Raw genomic sequence first — 18,238 nt, forward strand, 5'->3', positions numbered from 1 at the left:
GCCGTTTAACCTCTCCAATAGATCAAGTTCCAACACAAAAATTCGACTGCCAATAGGCGCTTAAATAAAACCTCCTTCACGGAAATCGCCAAGATGTAATATTTCTGAGAGCCAGCATCTGCAAAGACTGTTTATTTAGTGCTTGTTGAAATAATGGAAACTTTAAACCTGTAAACAAAACGTCGTGTTTTTGCTAAGCCTTATTATGTCAAAAAAGCTACCTGGTTAAAAGGGAACACTTGCTGCATACCGTATAGGTGAAAAGTTTTCATTATTTTAATTATGGAATAAAATTGATAATGAAATTATTGAATATAATTGCGTGAAATCCAACGAAGCTGAACGCTTTGGTCGAATAATTATCAATTAGTTTTCTAGTTGCATCAATTAAAACCCGCTAATCCGAGTGACTTCTTTTAATCGTCGCCACTTCCTGTCTTCGCCATTCCTCCTCTTGACGCCACACTGAACAAAGAAAGTGTCGCAAATTCGAGGAAGAACGACGAAATAGAAAATAACAGCGTGACCGGGACTCGTCACGCGAGACATCACCGGAATTCCAATTCGTAAAGAATCCGACTAGTTGCTAAGTACCATTTACGCTTATTTCAAAACAATAAGTTTTTGTTATTTTTTTCCTTTGCCAAGTTTTATCCTTCTTTTGATGTAAAATTAATAATGAGACATAAAAAACGGTTTAAAATTAATTATTTAAAAATATTTTAACAACAAACGTTTGGAGGAACTGTTCATCCTTCTTCAGCTAGTACAGCTACACGTTTCAAATGTATATTATTAATTTTAAACCATTTTTTTATGTCTCAAAATTGATTTTGTTTCGTTTCACAAAGTGTTTCTCATTTGATCTTCTTTTGGTGCTTCTTTATTACGGGCAATTATTGTTTAGTTGCACGTTGGTTTATATTTTTACATGAAATATCGGTTAAAATAAAAGTTATTTTTGAATAATAAATAACTGTACTGCGTAGGTGTAGCCTTTCCCACCAAAAGGTTTAAAAGGGCGCCATCTAGTATCATTAATAGCATTAAAATCGAACCTCTAATGGCCTAATTAGCTCAAAAGGTGTGATAAATTGTAAGCAATTACTTTTATTTAGTATATGTTTAAATCACGAGCACATAATCATAAGGTTTATAAGCATATATTGAAATATACCAATATTATACATGGAATATTAACCCAATCAACAATAATTGTGATTCAGTGTATCCAATGTTTTTTTTTTAAATGTAAGCGATAAATGAGTAAGGTTTTGCACTTAGATCTACGTATTTCAAATCTGTTAAAATCTTTGCCCCTTCATTCTCAAAACTAGGAGCAACAAACGCGAGGAGAACGCAGCTAGCCTTGAAACACGCTAACGCAGAGTTGTGTACAAATTTCATTGAACGAACCTTTTCGCTGAACGTTTTACGGGCAAGGGGGGAAGACCGTTTCGGAATTTCCCCCTTCCGAATGCAGCAGGTGCTAAAGCTTCTAACCAATGAAAAGGCACGACTTTTGACGGGGTGCGTTCTCCTTGTGTGGGGTGCTGTTTTAATTGCTCCTAGCTCAAAAGGAGGAAAGTACTCTCGACGATGCCTGTAGGATGTACTGCAATCACTGCGATTCTCCACTTTCTCTGTTTAAAATAATCTAAAAATTCCTTTTATTTATTTTCAATGAGTAGTATATTGATTTCACTCAAAATAGTGGTAAATTACACTATTTTCTAAAAAAAAAAAAAACAAAAATTCCCTATTTTTCTTTGTTTAAAAATATAATCCCTTTTCTATTTTTTGACGACAATGGCTGCGCGTCCCTATATTTTGGGGTCACTCGAAAGCAGTGGCGTAGCTATAAGGGGGGGGGGGCGGGTGCCACCCGTTTGGGGCCGTTTTGGGGGTGACACCCGACAATGAAAAAAAAAAACTTTCACAAACTAGAGAAATTCCAAAAACTTTTTACACGTTTTGACTAGTAAGAAGCACACCATGATATCCTCACCGGGTGTCACCCACGCTAGCTACGCCACTGCTCGAAAAGGGGACGGGCATAACGTATCACTGTTACATTATAACACTTGTTTTTAGGACTCGAGGGGGTTTTGTATCAGATTTGTAGCCCGGTGTACCGCAGACAGAGTGCACACCACCGGAGGTCCTCACCATAATGCCCTACGCCAGCGTCCACAGCCCGGACAGGTGACAGAACAGACAAGGCAGTGAGAGAACTCTACCGCTGATGGTCTCACTTTCGACGCGAGCCGCTCAACCCAGCAGAAGGTGCAACAATGGGACGACCAACCCCTCACTTCCCACACAGCAGTGGGAATAAGAGCAGATGCTATAGCAACTCCAGCCGACACCCTACCTACGTAGGTTGAGAGCCATACCCTTCAGAAAGAGCTCCTAAATGGGAACGACGGGCACACAGAGGCCTAAGGAACCCGGCACAGCTGGCGCTGGACACCCGGTGTTGCCCCAAAAAGGCGGGAAACAGGACCACTGCGCCTCAAACGGAGACCCGCCGCCCCACAGCAGGCTACCCAGTCCTCCGAGGCGACAGGTTGCCTGGACCCTCTCCGTTAGCCTGAGCCGAAGCCCAGTTTCCAGCCCATACCTGGCCGAAGTCAGAGGTGGAGATAGGACCATTTGATCAGAGCTAACACCTCCCAGTGCGCCACCGCCCTTATGGGTTTCAAGAGCCGGACCCCGACTCCCCGGTAAAGTCACCAGTTATTGCACACTCCAACCCCTTAAGGGCCGGTCTCGAGGGGGTTGTAAATCGGGCCCATGAATAACTCTTCTATGCCTTTTTAGAACACTGTAGTCTTGGCAGAACCGCTTTCCGAATTAAAAAGGGCGCAACTCTTTTTAGAAAACTTTTAGCTTGTGTTAATAATTTAGTATTACAATTTAAAAATATTTTAAACTTTGTTTTCCAATACTGAGAAAATTTATTGACTAAGCAAAAAATGAATGAAAATTATTTTTTTTTCTTTCCTTTGCAAATTTATTATTCGAGCAATTTCAATTTGAATTGCGCAAAACCGTTTATTCTGATGATACAATGGGAATTGCACATGCTAGTGAAATCATAAAGTTTCTGAAGTATATGTTAATTGGAGGGAAACCTGTGGCAATAAATTAGCATAATATTAATGAAAACTAGGAAATTATGAAAGTTTCCCTAAACATTAACCTCAAGCGAAAGCGAAAAAATTACAATGATTATCTGTAGACATGTCAATATTGCATCTTGACCTTGAGAACGGCCGTCATTCTTTTAAAATTACCGACAAGACCACTTCCTCTCTGCCACCCAAATACTAAATATTTCCAATTAAAAAGATAAATATCTATAAAAATTTTATAAGGATGTTTTTCGTTAAATATTGTGTAGCCTGAAATGTTTTACGTTAAATATTATGTATTTCGAGACATTTTAAACCAAATAGCACGATGGTGGACTGACTGGAAAGTAGCTAATAAGAATTGTCTCGAGTTTAGTTTCAACAAGATTGTATTTATTTATATTTAAGTAGAATCAGTATGTTGTGATTATTTTATCATTGTTCCTTCCCCGTACACAAAATCAAATCAGTCTGGTATCTCAATGGTTCCCTAAAACAGATAAATTAACAGCAAAATTTTAGATTATTCATAAAAATGTCGGTTAGCTGTTTATTTATGAATATTGTTCGCGGTTATAAAACGATTAAATATACAAAAAAATAAGTTTTAATTCGGATAAACCAATAAAACGGATATTTCTTATCCAAACCCGAACTCTACTAAAACCAAAGCATTCCGACTCGACTGAAGCACATTTCGGTGACATTTTCTCCCCATCTAGTGATTTGGTTTCGGAGTATACCGAAATATAAAATCACCTTCATTTACAAATAAAATCCGTGATTTAGTATTTACATTTGAGGTGATTTCACCCCATTTTCATTTTATTTTGATGTTGTAGCACTTTGTAGTATAATTTTGAGATGTTCATGTACTTAACAACTAAAAAGCCGCCAATGTCCACTAAGCCACTAGACAACGTCTACGACAACCGTAACAGAAAGAAATCCACCTTGGCAGTGGCGTGACTTTATATGGAAACCTAAAAGTTCATAACTCGCATTTCCTTTCAGCGTGTTTCGCCTACTTTCTGCGGATAAATGGTGACCACATTCATGGAACCGGTAATTTATATTTTAAATAATCCTTTTTCAGTTAATGGTTGATGGTTTATGTAGCGAAAACCTTTCGCCCAAACGCGCTTAATATAATGGATAATAGGCTGATTAATAGCGGTGTTGCATTATTTTGGAGTTTTATGATTACTTCCTTAATAATATCAAAACATTATTTGTAACGCATCGCGCCATGGGACCATCAGGTGTAAATAGTTACTTTATGATTCGTACAAATGCTTTTGGGGGAAACCATCGGGGTTGGACGTCACAATTTGTCAATGGTGGTCAGGTACTACGACAAAATAGGGGGAAGCGGCACTTGACGTAGCACCTTAGTAGTACAAACAAGTTTTACCCCTTTCTATCTCTGTCAAAATAAACCGAGTGACAGCAGAGCATTCCCGCGAATGAGCCCAGGTTGAAGTAACGGATTAACCACCCGCCAGGCCCTTAGGTTTCAGATTCAATAACGGTCTCCTTTTGTATCGGGTCCCTCCTACTTTTTGGCATATTCCGGGTCCCTAGGCTTAAGCTTATTCAGCCGATTTGCTAATTAAACATTTCTTCCTTGAATTTTACTTTATTTAAACACTCATTCGCATTGCGGATCAAAGAAACCAGGACAATTCGATTTAACTTAGTGGTGGTTGAGAGGCAAGGAAAACTGACGTAAGCGTGGGGAGGGGGAGATAAATATTTTAATCCAATCACAATAGCAATTCGCCTTGTGACAGCATTTCTCTAATTTTTCCTCTTTTTCATTTTTAACGTTCGCGAATTAAGGCACATCTACTTCATTCCATTGCGTACCGGTTCCGCAGCCGTTTTTCAGAGATATTTTCCGTTGAATTTAGCCGATTTGGGGAAAAAGTCAGGTGGGCCGGCGACGATGCAGCCGAACGGGACAACGGTCAGCTTCCCTTTCTCTCCCAACTACACTTTCATCTGGCCCTTTGAACTGGCCTTCGACAAGGAATACCATCGCCAATGGATGGTTCGCCATTGGACCGTTTCGCTGTATCTGAGCGCCGTCTACGTCACCGTCATCTTCGGCGTCCAACATTGGATGAAGTCGCGGCCGCCTTTCAACGTCCGAGCCGTCTTCTTCGTCTGGAACGTCGCCCTGTCCGTCTTCAGTTTCGTCGGCGCCTCGAGGACTCTGCCGGAACTGTTCCACGTGCTGTCCAACTACGGCGTCCACTATTCCATCTGCAATCGGAGCTACGTCGAATCGGACAGAATCGCCGGTTTCTGGGCTTGGATCTTCACCCTCTCCAAATCCTTGGAGTTGATGGATACCGTCTTCATCGTCTTACGTAAGCAAAAGTTGCTTTTCATCCATTGGTCGCACCACATCTCGGCCCTGTTGACCAGTTGGTACATCTACTCGGATCATCCGGCCATGGGCAGATGGATGATGACCGCCAATTACTCGGTGCATTCCACCATGTACGCCTACTACGCTCTGAGGGTGGCGAGTGTCACTTTGCCACGACCCATCGCGATGGCTATAACCGTCTCCCAGATACTCCAAATGATCTTGTGCTTCTCGGCTAGTCTGTACACCTTTGTCGTCAAATCCACTTCCGGTGATTGCGGGATTTCTTGGAATTCCGCGCTGACGGTCTTTTCAGTTTATGGGACTTTCTTCGCTCTGTTCGTCAAGTTGTTCATCGAAAACTACCTATTTAAAGACGCCGGCCAATCGACCAGCGCGATTCCCTCAACTAAAAGTGGAAAGAAAATTGACTGATTCTTTAGTGATCCTTATTCATTACCTTCCGGAAGGGATATAATCAAATTCAAATTAATTGAACTTTTCATCAATATAGTTTATTAATCACACTGGATTTGTACGGTATATTAAATTGTTATACTTTCTTTTAATTTGTTTTGGTCCAGCTTTTTGGGTAGGTTTCCCAAAAAGGTCAGAAAATGTATCAGTGCTACTTCACGAGATGTCAAGTTGCCCATCTTTTCTCGTAGCGTCTGACGTAGTCACACGAGTATCCGCCTCTCCACTATCTCACCACAGCTTGTGACGTCAAGAAGGTATTTCATCCCACCCCAAACGTTCAACCCCTAAAAGAACTAAAATAAAACTAACAAAGACTGACCCGTCTGCATAAACCAGTTTTATTTTATAGTATTACAAGTCGGGAAGCCCAGCTAGCTGATTGTAAAGAAATGTAGTTCAAGAGTTTATCTGTATTGTAATCCAACTTTAACCAAATACAATGCGTTAATAGAAATATATCCCCATTATTTACCAATTACATTAAATAAACGGGACGGGATAAAATAATGCAACGAAATAATAATAATATTTAAATCAAATTTGAATAAGTAAATGTTGCGACACAAATTTATGAAAATAATACGGCAGTAAGGCCCCGCAAAGTATAAAATCTCTTTATACATAACATTTGTAGGGAATATATTTTGGTTAGGTTTTAAAAGTTTGCCTCAGTCATCGGTGTCCAAAATGTTTGACTGTTAAGTTTATAATGGAAGTTACCCAAGAAAATGCAACGTACAATTGACCGTGCGAAATATCCACGTGTTTGAGAGTTCGACATTGAGCCTTGTTATTTTATGGGACGTTCTTCACCTCCAAGTATTCCTTCTCCGTCGATCTACGCTGTGCCAGAAATTTCAGGTGACGCTGTCGAGAGTTTGGTCCTTCTATTTCTCCCCCCTTCAAAGTGCTGTAAGGTCACACCTCCAAGTATTCCTCCTCCGTTGGTCTACGCTGTGCCAGAATTCTCAGGTGATGCTGTCGAGAGTTTGGTCCTTCTATTTCTCCCTCCTTCAAAGCGCTGTAAGGTCGCACCTCTAAGTATTCCTTCTCCGTCCATCTATGCTGTGCCAGAATTCTCAGGTGACGCTGTCGAGAGTTTGGTCCTATAGATATAACTTATATAGTCTTTGGCCATGCCTAAATACTCAGGTGACGCTGTCGGCTCAGTTTTTCTCTCACTCTGAACTAGATCAGGTGACTTCAAATTTAAAGTGCTCGCTCATTGCGAGAGGATTTTCAATTTTTGTTCATCTCTGCCTTAGAGCTCTTCGAAAAAGCAGGAAAGGGATGATGAAACGTTCGACAGTGTAGCTTGAGCCTTTTGGCGAGGCTTTAAACCGGCGGAGAAGGAACATTGGCAATAAATAAATATAATAATAATGATGTAAATATAATGATATCATTTTATATTATAAATTAATAAATATAATAATAATTACGACTGTATTGTTAATAGAAAAAATTGATTTAGTTTTTTCACTTAATCATAGACAATGAGTTATCTCTATAAAAAAGTATTCCCGCGATAACGATTGTGTATATATTGAAACATTTTATTGTACAGTCTGTTAAAAAAGTCTTCGACAAAGGGAGTTTTTGCATTTTTCTTAAATTTTCTCGAAACGTGTAAACGATAGACAAATTACACCATAAACAATTTTTAATATTTTTTTGTTTCCTTTCACGTGGAGTTGTTGGTTTTTTCAGAGTGACAATAGTTTCGGCGGTAACGCCAGATGTCGTTTTTGACAACTTTTTTAATAATGCCGTTACGCCCCTGAAACTGGCATTTTCGGATTCAGGGTGGTCGATTCATATTTAGAAAGTGTCACTGTCATTACTCTACCACCAACGGTTGAGGAGCTATAGCCGGTTGCAATTTTCGATACCATTTGGGAAAACCTAAAAGACGTCAAATATCACTTGTGGCATTCCCCGGTAACAGTTCTCTACACCTTTTTTCATTGCTTCCATTATCGTCTCTTTTCCTATACAATATTAAATGTTGTTGAAATGCTTTGCGTTATCGAGGGAATGCCACAAGTGATATTGGACGTCTTTTAGGTTTTCCCAAATGGAATCGAAAATTGCAAACGGCTATAGCTCCTCAACCGTTGGTGGTAGAGCAATGACAGTGACACTTTCTAAATATGAATCGACCACCCTGAATCCGAAAATGCCAGTTTCAGGGGCGTAACGGCATTATTAAAAAAGTTGTCAAAAACGACATCTGGCGTTACCGCCGAAACTATTGTCGCTCTGAAAAAACCGACAACTCCACGTGAAAAGAAACAAAAAAATATTAAAAATTGTTTCTGGTGTAATTTGTCTATCGTTTACACGTTTCGAGAAAATTTAAGAAAAATGCAAAAACTCCCTTTGTCGAAGACTTTTTTAACAGACTGTACAACACGCAGTATGAGTTCCATGATCATTTAATAAACTTAGTTATGATTTTAACGAGTGTTTTCCATCAACCAACTAATAAGTAGTTAGAGTAGGGTTTGGATAAAGGGAAAACAAAACATGGTGTCAGAATCGTGAACCACCTCTCTACACGTCCGGCACTCTGGTCACTCATCGATGAACGGGCTCAAGGCACCTCCGGAACTGCACTTCTCGGGGAATGTGGAACAGGCATGGCGCGTATTTCTTCAAAGTTATGAACTCTTTGAATCGGCGACAGCGTCTGGAGACGGCAGAACTGATGCACAGAAGCTATCCCTACTCCTGCATGCGGCTGAACAAGAAGCGATCGATGTCTATAACACCTTCGTCTTTACAACTGCAGTTCCAAAGACATACGATAATACAGTGGCCAAGTTTACGGCATACTGTACACCCAAGAAGAATGAAACATATGAACGATTCATCTTCCGGGGTCGTATGCAGAAGAAAAGAGAGGGAATCGAACAGTACGTCGTCGATCTCCGACTTAAAGCCAAGACCTGTGGATTTGGTGACCTAGAGGACTCGCTCATTAGAGATCAAATTGTGCATGGCGTGCTGGATCAGAAGGTACGACGAACGCTTCTTGCTGAAGAAAACCTTACATTGAAACGGGCGGTACAACTTTGCCAAGCAACAGAGACGATGCAGCAGCAAATGCAGAAAATAATGTAAAGGTATTTTCAAATACCACAAGTACAGCCATTTTCAATAGTTTTGACACTCGCTTTTATCAGGGCCGTTTTTAGCAAAAATTGAGCCGGGGGCGAGTGAAAATTTGGTACCCCCTATAAAATAGAATAATATTATAAAAAATGATATTTTGGCGCCCCATGACCCTAAAGCGCCAGTGGCGGCGGCCCACCAACCTTGCTACGGCAGGTACTGTTGCGCGAGACATATTTTAAAAACCCGCTGCCTTTTTCAGTGTAAACTTTTTGGAACCAAACTTTACGAGGTTTTTTTACAGGGTGACAGAAATTATATTTATGAATATGTCCCTGAAATTTTATAGTTATTGGAAAAGTATTTAAAAAGTTGGGCTACTTTTCCCGCAACCTACATCAAACGGCTCCAAAAATTTCAGAAATCGCGGTTGAACCTACGTGCAGCGCCAAAAGAATGAAGCGGCAAAAATTTGAGAAAGGGTGGCGTGTAATGCATTTTAAAAACACGATAAACTACAATCTACGAGTATAACTTCGAGTATAACTCGGTTGAAAAGCCAATTAGAATGTCGTAGCAGACGACAGTTCCGACCGAAAAACGATAAAACCGGGGAAAATAATATTTCGTTCACGAGATGGCGCTGCAGGTAGGTTCAACCAAGCGGTTCTGAGATTCTCGAGTCGGGGGGGGGGGATAAAACACGAAATTTGGTTGTTAATAATAAATCAAATACTGGAAATATTAACATGAAATTTTTTGTATAACCATTTTCGGACCAATTTTATTGTGGTGACAATTCCCCTTTAAGATCTATTCTAAAAATACTGTCACGTGACGGCTAGCTTACTTTCCATTGGTTATTGTGAAGAGAAAAGGAAGGATTCTGTAACATTGTAGATCTGTTTCTGCCGGAAGTCAAAGCCAATCAGAGATCTGGAACTTGGTGGTATGCAGAGAAGTGTGAAATACAAATATCATGGCTGCTATCAGTATCCATGATTAAAAATGGTTTAAATCAATTTTAAATTGAATTTTATTTCTTTCTTGATGATAATTAGTAATATCTGAACCCATTTCAGAAAAAAAATAAAACAACCTGAACCTTTCATCAGTGTCATACTTATTTTTACAGTTCGATTTAGCACTTAATTAAGTTTAACCAACTTTAATAAAAGTTGGTATATAAAAATATCTAGCAGGTCACGTTAATTTGAAGATAAAGTACCCTTCTGTTTCGTCAGCTACATGTAACAATTAGGAAATTAACACTAATTGCATTTTAATGAGACGTTTCGTACAAAAATAAGCGACTCAATTGAGTTTCCTCATTGCAAAGTTTTTTAAGTATAAAATTGTAAAACCATTTCTCGTACATTGTTCTTTTACATAGGATATCTTTCTTATTTTCACAAGATCTAAAAATATAAGCTAATCATAATAATTTTCATTTGTCGACCTTCCTATAATTTAATTATAATAAATGTGACCGAGAATTTATAGTTTTTTTTTATTAATTTTATTTCATATTATATGTGTATTATTATCTTAATTTGATCTTATATTGTTTTACACGATAATTTTATTACAAGAATTACTACGTACACTAAAATAAATGTCCTATAAGTAGGGTTAATAAAAATTAAAGTAATACACTTGGGGACATTATTTGAAAAGATTGTTCATTCGTGCTGTATATATAACAATATGTCACGAACATTTAAGTACATACAATCCCCCCGATGTATTAACTATATTTTAAATATTAAATCTAAATTTAAAAATTTTCCATTTATCTTGTACATTACCTTATTAAACCCAAGAGGAATATTATCGAAAAATATTTTTTTGAGTTACATAAGCCTCCGCCCAGGCTTTGTAGACCTTGTTATTATAAACAAATAAATAAAGCGAACACTTTAATGTATGACCATCATGGCGGCTTAGCTGACGCGCATGGTCCTGGTTTCACTGTAGTGTGGTAGTATGAACAGGCCACTTACATATTTTATTGATAACTTGAACAATTCGCAGTGACCCAGTCGGCCAAAAAATCAAACACTCAAGGTAAGGACTAAGGAGCACATAAAGATAACGTATAGCTTCTAACGCGTTCTTTACGAAGGACCCTAACAATTGTAGGATTACCTTGACAACATATCACAAAGGTTATATTCCCTTTAATAAAACATATATTGGTTATGTCGATTTAGGCTTCTTTTAATTAGGCATACTATCTATTTTAATGGTTTTTTTATTCTAATTATTCTAATTATTTTCCCTAGCGTCGAATTGTTGATGTTTTGTCATTTTAAATCCTCGTTCACACTGGAGCAAATATTTCTGTTTTTTCTCGTTCTGGGAGCAGTCCAGAACGCCGAGAAGAAAATAATATAATTGAGAAACGCGGGAAATTGCTTCTGTGTGAACTAGGCTTAATTAATAATAATAGTTTGTAATGACTTTAGACGAAGGCTAAATAAATTGCTAGAAATATGGGATACGCTACCGACAACGAGGTAGTTTAAGAAGGATTGCAGCGCGTAGGACAGGACGTATTTCTTACGCTGAAAAAGGAAGATGGACGTGATCCCAATCTCGCTCAACTACTCGTTCGTTTTGCCGTTCGAAGAGAGTTTCGATAGGGTAGTGTTCCAGCAATGGATGGCCCGCAACTGGACGCTGAGTCTGTACTTGGGGATAGCCTACATCGGGATCATCTTCTCGCTGAAGAGATGGATGGAACAGCGTCCGCCTTACAACCTCCGACCATTCCTGGTAATATGGAACCTAGGTTTGGCCGTGTTCAGTACCGTGGCGGCGTACCGCATGCTTCCGGAGTTCATCTTCGCCCTCAACAAGTACGGTTACCATTACTCGGTCTGCAACGACAGCTTCGCGACGCGAGACCCCGTCATCCCTTTCTGGTGCTACGTGTTCACGTTATCTAAGGTACCCGAGTTGATGGATACCGTTTTCGTGTTGCTACGTAAGAATCATCTAATTTTTCTCCATTGGGGTCATCACGCCTTGACCTTGCTGGTCAGTTGGTACGTCTACGACAAGACTCCGGCAATCGGTCGATGGGTTATCACGATGAACTACACCATCCACTCTGTCATGTAATGTTGTGTAATATTTGGAAAAGAAAATGGAGTATACAGTAAAGGTATGTTTCGATTCTTAATTAGGTACTCGTACTACACGTTGAGAGCCATGAAGATCCGGGTGCCCCGGCCGATCGCCATGTCCATCACCGTCTCGCAAGTACATATCTTTAAGCATTAATTCAGCTATTTAATTAACTAAAATCAAATTGAAACCACTCAGATCGTCCAAATGGTCTTCGGGTTCATGGCCAGCGTCTATACCTTGGCCATGATCTATAGTGGAAAACATTGTCATTGCACAAAGGGCTGCACCGTTGCGTTCTTCCTCCTCTACTCTGTCCTCATGTTTCTCTTTGTTAGATTTTTCGTGAGTGCCTATTTCGGACGTTCACGATCTCGTCTGGAGACGACCAAGAAGAAAACTCTTTGAAGAGCACCTCCGTAAAGTCGATAGGACTTCATACAAAAAGTCTCTTATTAGAGCTGGGTTTGGCTATAGAATTCGCCTTATTTCTTGAGCACTTGTAGCAGGGAAACTCAAATCTAGAAAGTTATAGCACTCGATATCAAATATTTGAGTGCAGGGATCTGCTCAGATCCAATTTCTCGCTTTTCCTTCATGGCTCCCTAGCGTTCTGACATCGAAACCGATCTGAAAATTTCGACAGCTCAACCGATCGAGATATCTCTCGTAGAAAGTTTTTTGCGTGTTCCTTTTCAGCTCGGGAATACACCCCTAGAATCTTCGAAACACGCCCCATTTCTTTGCCGCTTTACAGTTATATTTTTACTACGCCAGTAAAGGGGAAACAGTAAACCCAAGCCTTGATAAAGACGTTTTGTATGATGTATTATCCTTTTTTTTGGGACTACTCTTTTTATTGAAGTGTAACTTTTCTAACTTAACTTAGTGGTGATAGATGGCACCCTATATTAAGGCAGAATAAAAACAAATTGTATATAATTCAAAAGGTTACGTCACAAAGAAAATGTGTTCTAGCATTAAAATAATTTTTGTTCATTTAATTTCATATCATATCAAAGTACAATTTTACTGTGTATTGAATTATTTTGGTTCTTTTTCTAAAGGGCCACCGAATTATTTGAAAATTTCGACCCAAATTTAAAATCGCCCTCCTCGATAAAGCAGATCCTACCAATCAAATTCTGAAGAAAAGCGCCGAATATTTCTGGAATTCCAATGATACAGGATTCCTTTAGTTAACTAGCTTCGCTAAAGGATAAACCGTGGTACGAAAACCGCACTAGCTTTGTGTTTCGAACGTTTCCTCAACCCAACAAAACCATAGCCTTGATTACAAAAATTTTGTTGAAATCCACTTCCGTTAGATGCAGCGTGTCCATTGTGTTGGAAGGGACAATTGTGACACCAAATACAAACGCGACTTTCGAGAGGCGAAATTGGTGCTCTTAGGTTTATTCGCTCCTTTTCGAGAGGCGAAATTGGTGCTCTTATATTTATTCGCTCCTTTTCGAGAAGCGAAATTGGTGCTCTTAGGTTTATTCGCTCCTTTTCGAGAGGCGAAATTGGTGCTCTTATGTTTTTCTCTCCTTTTCGAGAGGCGAAATTGGTGCTCTTATATTTATTCGCTCCTTTTCGAGAAGCGAAATTGGTGCTCTTAGGTTTATTCGCTCCTTTTCGAGAGGCGAAATTGGTGCTCTTATGTTTTTCTCTCCTTTTCGAGAGGCGAAATTGGTGCTCTTATATTTATTCGCTCCTTTTCGAGAGGCGAAATTGGTGCTCTTATGTTTATTCGCTCCTTTTCGAGAGGCGAAATTGGTGCTCTTATGTTTTTCTCTCCTTTTCGAGAGGCAAAATTGGTGCTCTTATGTTTTTCTCTCCTTTTCGAGAGGCAAAATTGGTGCTCTTATATATATTCGCTCCTTTTCGAGAGGTGAAATTGGTGCTCTTATGTTTATTCGCTCCTTTTCGATAGGCGAAATTGGTGCTCTTAGGTTTATTCGCTCCTTTCGAGAGGCGAAATTGGTGCTCTTATATTTATTCGCTCCTTTTCGAGAGGCGAAATTGGTGCTCTTAGGTTTTTTCGCTCTTTTTCGAGAGGCGAAATTGGTGCTCTTATATTTATTCGCTCCTTTTCGAGAGGCGAAATTGGTGCTCTTAGGTTTTTTCGCTCCTTTTCGAGAGGCGAAATTGGTGCTCTTATGTTTATTCGCTCCTTTTCGAGAGGCAAAATTGGTGCTCTTATGTTTATTCGCTCCTTTCGAGAGGCGAAATTGGTGCTCTTATATTTATTCGCTCCTTTTCGATAGGCGAAATTGGTGCTTTTCTGTTATGGCTCATTTTTGAGAAGTGAAATTGATACGTCAATTGATTGAAATATCATGCCCTCGCCGGCATCGTTAACATTTGTGAGATCGGGGAGCTGAAAGTGGGGCGATTGCCCATTTTAAAGATTCTGGGCAATTTTCAATTTAGTGTACATATTTTTTTTTAATTAAGATCGACTTGTTTGAATATTATATTTTTAGTTGGTACTGATCATTTCTGAAACTACGATTTCGGTTGCATTAAAAATTTAATAAACTTTAATTTGCACCGTAAATGTAATATTATTATATTTTTCAGGGTAATTTTTCGAAATTATTTTATAAAATTATTATCTTCCTAAAATAAGGTTGCCCACCTTTCGACAAACTTAACTTCGTTTTACTATCTAATTAAAAATATTGATGATTGAAAGCTAGCTCCAAAAGCCCATAAAGAAACGATCTTGAAAAGGCTACTATAGAATTTTGGCTTTGGTTTGTAACTTCAATGGTAATGGCGCCATCTATAGCAGTTTTTCGAAAGCGGATTTTAATTAAGTTGGGTAGGTAAAATGGAAGCTACGTGCAAGGATTTATCGTTTCTGATCGTCAATGGCGCGTTAGCCACGAAGTAAAATGGCGTATTAACATTATCCCAATCAATTATTATCTTTGAAAAAATTTTTACCTCTTTTTTCAAATGGGCGTTGCACAATAATTAGACTCGATTAAATTTAACTATTTCGACTCGTTTTAGTTTAATCTAATTTGACTTGATTTAATGCCATTTAATCAATTATTTATTTCGAATGATATTTTCCAAATAGATAATATATATTTTTTGTATTTTCTTATAATCGGCTATGAATTTAGAAGTAGAAGCTTGCTGTTTCGAAGCTTTAAAGTTACTCATCTTTAAACTATTTACTCCCTTAATTACACATCTTTAATTTTAATATGGCTTTATTGGTTTCAATTCGATGGCAAAATAGAGGTAATACATGCTCAAATAAAACTCAAATTCAAAGGGTTATATTTTAAAGTGCGCTGCTTAATATTTCAATGTAGAAGGAATCGCTCAATTTAGCACGCACCTCCCGAAAGAGAAAAATGAGCGCGTTACCAACTTTAGTCTTAGAAATAAAACTAGCTTAAACACGAGATAATTTTATTCAGTGACTCACGCATGCGCGTAGACTAGAGAAGGAAAGAAAAAGAGAGAGGGGGAAATACTTAGTTAATATCCCTAACATAAGTGGATAATGCAAATTTTTAATGATAGCCTGTTTCACCAATGACAACGTAAACCATTACGTACCGACGGACTGTCAACTCTCCGCGAACTGCTCTTAATATTTGGAGGAAGCCAGGAAAATCGCTGATGATCCGCCGGTAGCCTTTTCGACGGACCAGCCAAGGCCTATTGAGAATTGAAATGCTTTCCAAATGTAAATAACGCTTACTTTTGGAAAATAATGATGAATTATTGAATTGGAAGATAAAAATAACTATTATCAACACTGGCTCCATTTCAGAAGTTAGTTATTTTTGAATTTCAAACCTAAACGCGTGTACGTTGGTATTTCTCGCCATCAAACAAACCAACTATTTTGCCAACGAAAAAAGTAGTAAGGGACGAGTTTCCTGTTCGGAAACTTCCTGTTTCGCAATCACTCCACGACAAACTATCATTAACCGAATTAATTCTGTGCCATACTTATGTTTTATTCCACTTATGTCCCTAAGTATAAATACATTCTTTATTTTTACTTTTGTTTCTAGTTTTTACTTAAAGGCCCAAGCACGTAGATATAGAAAGTCTAAGGGGGGGGGGTTATAAGCAATAACGCATATTTAAAGTACTGGCTAGACTCGGGACGGGTGACAATGACATTTCCGAACGTGTATCAAACGAAGTTTTTTTAATACATTTAATGTTGCGCTCCTTTCGTAAGAAAGGAATCGACTCCTAAGGGGAGGGGGGTTTGAACCCCCTAAACCCCCCCCCTTATATACGTGCTTGCTTAAAGCATCGCTTAAAATTCGCGACCGAAAGCTATCGCTACGCCCTCATTTGGTTTTACTGGGAAATGAAGCATCGGACAACTTGGCAGGAGTTACCAGGATACCACGCCCACCCAAGGTGGACTTCTTCCTCCGGTCTACTCACGGGAAGATCAAGAGTGGAAATCGCTCACGGTACCTTGGTTTCTCCGGGAGGCTAGGCCCATCCCGGGCTCTAGTGCCATCATGCGAGTTAAGCTAACGCTCCTGGAGGACAAGCTGCTCGCGGGTCTTGGTTACATCGATTCCGTTTAAGTGCCACGGACTCGTGCCCTTGGTGCGGCGCAGTGGAAGACGCCGCATATCTCATTTTCGAGTGCCCTTCAAATCGGGAGACCCGCCACATTCTTCTCAATGTTTTGAAGAAGTGCGCTCTCCCAGCGACTTTAGTTGGGGTCCTCAGCGCGGTCCATGCCGGCTGGCAGGATGTCCATTTTGGCTCTGTGAGAAAAATGTATTTTTTTTCAAAAACTTTGATTTTGTGGCAATTTTCACGTCTCCGGGTACTATCCTATGTTTTTTTTTTAATTTGACTATCAAGAGAAGCTCATAATTATCTAGAGCAATGTATTTTCGTTAAACTTGGGATTTTAGAAATAATATAAATGAGGTGACTCCAAATACTACAAACAAACAATGTATAGGCCTAACAACTGAAGTGTTTAAAAAAATTAATTTTAATAAAATTTAGTTTTAAGAAGTTCATTTTCCAAAATGTTTTAAAATTATGAGAGATAAGGGAGGCGATCTACCGATAGGGGCACCTGCGGGCGGGGGAAACGGGGGTGAAACGGGCCCCTATAGGGGCCCCCCTTTTGCGGCAATATTCGGCGGGGTCAAAAGGTTAGCTGATTTACGATGTTAGGTCAATAGGTTATCTGCCCCTATGGACACGATGCAAACAGCCGTTAAAAGAGGGTGAAACAGGCCCCTATAGGGCCCCCATTTTGCGTACATTTTCGGCGGGGTCAAAAGGTTAGCTGTTTTACGAGGTTGATTTACGATGTTAGGTCAATAGGTTATCTGCCCCTATGGACACGATGCAAACAGCCGTTAAATAAGGGTGAAACAGGCCCCTATAGGGGCCCCCTTTTTGCGTACATTTTCGACAGGTCAAAAGGTCAATAGCTGGAGGCACCCCATTTTAGGGTCAATAGATGATTTACGAGGTTGATTTACGATGTTGGGTCAATAGGTTATCTGCCCCTATGGTGGCGACATGATGTTATGCAAACAGCCGGCCCGTCATAGTTAATAGCTGGAGGCACTCCATTTTAGGTCAAAAGGTTAGATGATTTACGATGTTATAACCCATAAAACCCAGGTGCTAACCCATTATAGGTCAATAGGTTATCTCCCCCTATGGTGGTGACACGATGTTATGCAAACAGCCGGCCCGTCATAGTTAATAGCTGGAGGCACCCCATTTTAGGTCAAAAGGTTAGCTGATTTACGATGTTATAACCCATAAAACCCAGGTGTTAACCCATTTTAGGTCAATAGGTTATCTGCCCCTATGGCGGTGACACGATGTTATGCAAACAGCCTACCCGTCATAGTTAATGTCGGGCACAATTCGAGTTGGTTTTCGCCGACAAACACTTTCGGGCCCCTAAGCGTACCGTAAAATAGCGGGCGGTCATCGGTAAAAGTGTTTTGGGAAA

At 39.4% G+C, this 18,238-nt stretch overlaps 2 pseudogenes; both read left to right on the plus strand.

The window, feature by feature from the left end:
- The first annotated feature begins 5,085 nt into the window (after nt 1–5,085).
- LOC149927247 (very long chain fatty acid elongase 6 pseudogene) lies at nt 5,086–5,949 on the plus strand (annotated as a pseudogene).
- Nucleotides 5,950–11,691: 5,742 nt separating this feature from the next.
- LOC149927248 (very long chain fatty acid elongase 6 pseudogene) lies at nt 11,692–12,651 on the plus strand (annotated as a pseudogene).
- Nucleotides 12,652–18,238: the final 5,587 nt, after the last annotated feature.

The sequence above is a fragment of the Leiobunum rupestre genome, chromosome 9 (genome assembly GCF_980474605.1).
Source record: "Leiobunum rupestre chromosome 9, qqLeiRupe1.1.hap1, whole genome shotgun sequence".
NCBI classification, from domain to species: domain Eukaryota; kingdom Metazoa; phylum Arthropoda; class Arachnida; order Opiliones; family Sclerosomatidae; genus Leiobunum; species Leiobunum rupestre.